Raw genomic sequence first — 3,066 nt, forward strand, 5'->3', positions numbered from 1 at the left:
ATAATATATAGGTTCATTAATGTGTCCTTTCCGATTGTATTCCATATAGAAACAGTTTGATTCCTTTTTTTCTAGGTCTTAATATTATTTTTCTTTGGGATAAAATGACAATGTTGTCTAATTTGAAAAGTTTTGTAAAGTTTATGCTATGTAAACTCCTTTCTGAGGTGATTTAATACACTGATGTCAAACTAAATTTGATTATATGAATTACGTATATTGTTACACTTGTAATTTTGTAATCAACTTTTTAATCACTTTTTTCATTTCTTGCATCTGAAGAATGAAAAATATGGAATACTTCTCAAATTTTCATATTATCCTTGTGCAAGTGCCATGTTAATCTCTGTATTGTAATTTGAGTATATGTGCTGCTGAAGCATGTAATATCCTCTAATTATAATAGTTAATGATGCAATCTTTATACAGGCTTATATCTATGGGTGCCTACTTGTAACAAGGAAACCTTATTGTTCCTAACAATGCTATCGATCTTATTTCCCTAAAATTCTGTGAATAGTGGAAAAAATTATATTGATCAGTCAATTGCTCACATTTGCAAACGTTTTTGCCAATGAATATCTTGTCTTTTTATTTGGAATTTGATCATACTCTCTATTATTTATAGTTAGGTCCAAAGGTGATGGCTTTTTCAAGTACTTATTTATCCAGCTTTGTGGACCTAATGGATTCAAACTAAGAGTTGCTTAAGAGCTACTTCTAAACTTCTTCAGTTGACATTTTCCCAAATGAGGTGTTACTGGAACAAATGTCTACCTGAGCCTTTACCCTTCTTCCATGTGGGAACAGACCAACCAGAATACCTTACCCTGACAGCAAAGATTTTCTTACTAGAACAAAACTAATCTTGGTTACAAGGGATCATAGAGAGATGAACAGTTCAAACAGAACTGTTCAGACGAGAAGGTATTTTATCAAAATATAATTGTTTATTATACCTTTCATTTAAAAGTAGCTAAAGCCAAGAAGGTGAAAAAATTGTTTGTATCCATGATTACTTAATGTCCTGGCCTGTCTGTAAGTTCCTAGCAGGAACTTACACTACTGCCTTTTTATCACCAAATATTTTCATAGTTGCAGGAGAAGTGCATATGTTTCTCCTCATTATTAGGCATTAAATTGATAATGTTTTAATCACAGTGTTTCCTCTTGCCTCCATGCTGTAAATCTACAAATGATAAAGCTTTAGGTCTAATTCTATCAAACACTGAAGTAGAGATAATGGAATCATACTTTAAAACAGAGTTGCCTTTGATACAGTAACTACAACAGAACAATACAAAATGTGTGTCTTTTAATCATATTATATATAGTTATATATTTTATATTTATATGTGCTGATTTTATATTTCACACAATGAAACTTACTAGAATTAGTTGATAATTTGACCAATAAATTGATATTTATTTACTCCAATAAATAGAATTGAAATATAAATATTTAGGTTTCAAATATGTATTAGACTAGAAAACGTATCAATGCAATCTTTTTAGTATAAACTTGTGATACATTATAACTGTTCTTGCTCTTCTGAATCCACATGATAAAAAAACAATGTTTTCCTATAATCTCTAATGGATTTTACTCTGCTGCTCTGTTTATTATTTTAACTTGCTTGTCCCAAACTGTTTTTGTCCATATTTCTGAAGCATTCTTACTGATTATGCTCAAATTTTGCTAAGATGTCTAAAAAATATTATTCTTCTGCAGTACCCATGGGTCCTAGGATGCCAAGGCCCAGTTACCTGCATCATCAGATAACAGGGGCAAGACTTTTCACCCAGGCCCATGCAATATATCAACACAAAGTAATTGAAGACCCATCTCAATTTCGCATTTCCTATATTTCAGGGCCCCAATTCCTTGAGATGCAGGAATTAGCAGTAAGCAATTGTGAAATGCAAGGCAACTTAAAATGAAGGATGAGATCACAAAATTTGAGAGAAAGTACTGTAATTCAAACATTCAATTTACAGATGACCAGCCCATATGAGTGAACAAGTTCACAAATCGTCATAAGATTATTTTTAATACCCCCCACCTATGATTAACTAAAGATTTTAGTCCAAAATAAGTGGGCCAAAAAATAGTTCCTAGAAGGATAGAACTATAATTGGTCTACCAAAGCCCGAAAACTTGACTTAGAGGTCAAATGTAATTCAGAAAAATATTTGAAGCACTAAGGAGTGCTTCAAAACACTGGGACTTCAGTACAACATGGTTCTGTGGTATAAAAATGTCACTCTCAAACCAATGATAATCTACATTTAATCTCCTGAAAGTATATTCCTTTTCAAATAAACTTTTTAAAATCACTTTCGCCAAAATAACATTTGACAAGTTGATGATATTTAGTGACTTTACAAGTTTTTCAAGTGTAGGGAGCAAGTTACAATACAGTTGAATTATTTACACAGCACTAATTCCAAACATGTTCAACCATTCATTAAAGTGTAGAAATATTACCAGCCACAATTTGTGTTTTTCAGTATGGGACTTTCAGAAATGTGTTTAATATGTCAGCCTCCTAAATTTCAAACCCAAACGTTAGCTAATAAATTTCATCATTTAATAAGGTACATTTTAAACAATCACAAATAGTTGCCTTATCATATGTTATTTTATGTTTTCCCTCTGTCTAACATAGTAAGAAATATGACTTTAAGTCTTGAAAATGGGTATTAATCAGAGATATGACAAACATAATATCTGTCTTCTATTTCTATCATATTCCTATCTTGGAAAAAATTTTAATTTTCTTCTTTTTCCAAAACTTATAGGTTGTAGAAAATATTATTCCATGTAAAATAAAAGAATCACACGATTGTACAAAGCCATTTATAAAAAAGCATAGTTAGGAATACATTCTAAGCCATTTTTTAACTTTCTTTTTGACTAGAGATTAATCTTTCAAACGGTTGAGAAAAAATCATGTTTAGGTGCTTCCCGTCTCCAGTCTTGCAAATTGTTGCTGCAGATGAATGAATTATGGAAATATAAGCTGACATCATTTCAAGAATATGCAGGATTGAAACTCCATGGAA

The 3,066-nt window shown here is 31.1% G+C and overlaps 1 pseudogene; it reads right to left on the bottom strand.

Annotated features, from left to right (window-relative positions):
- Positions 1-286: 286 nt before the first annotated feature.
- LOC138811979 (U6 spliceosomal RNA) lies at positions 287-383 on the bottom strand (annotated as a pseudogene).
- Positions 384-3,066: the final 2,683 nt, after the last annotated feature.

This window comes from Dipodomys merriami, unplaced genomic scaffold (assembly GCF_024711535.1).
Source record: "Dipodomys merriami isolate MVZ:Mamm:240054 unplaced genomic scaffold, mDipMer1.0.p SCAF_553, whole genome shotgun sequence".
NCBI classification, from domain to species: Eukaryota; Metazoa; Chordata; class Mammalia; order Rodentia; family Heteromyidae; genus Dipodomys; species Dipodomys merriami.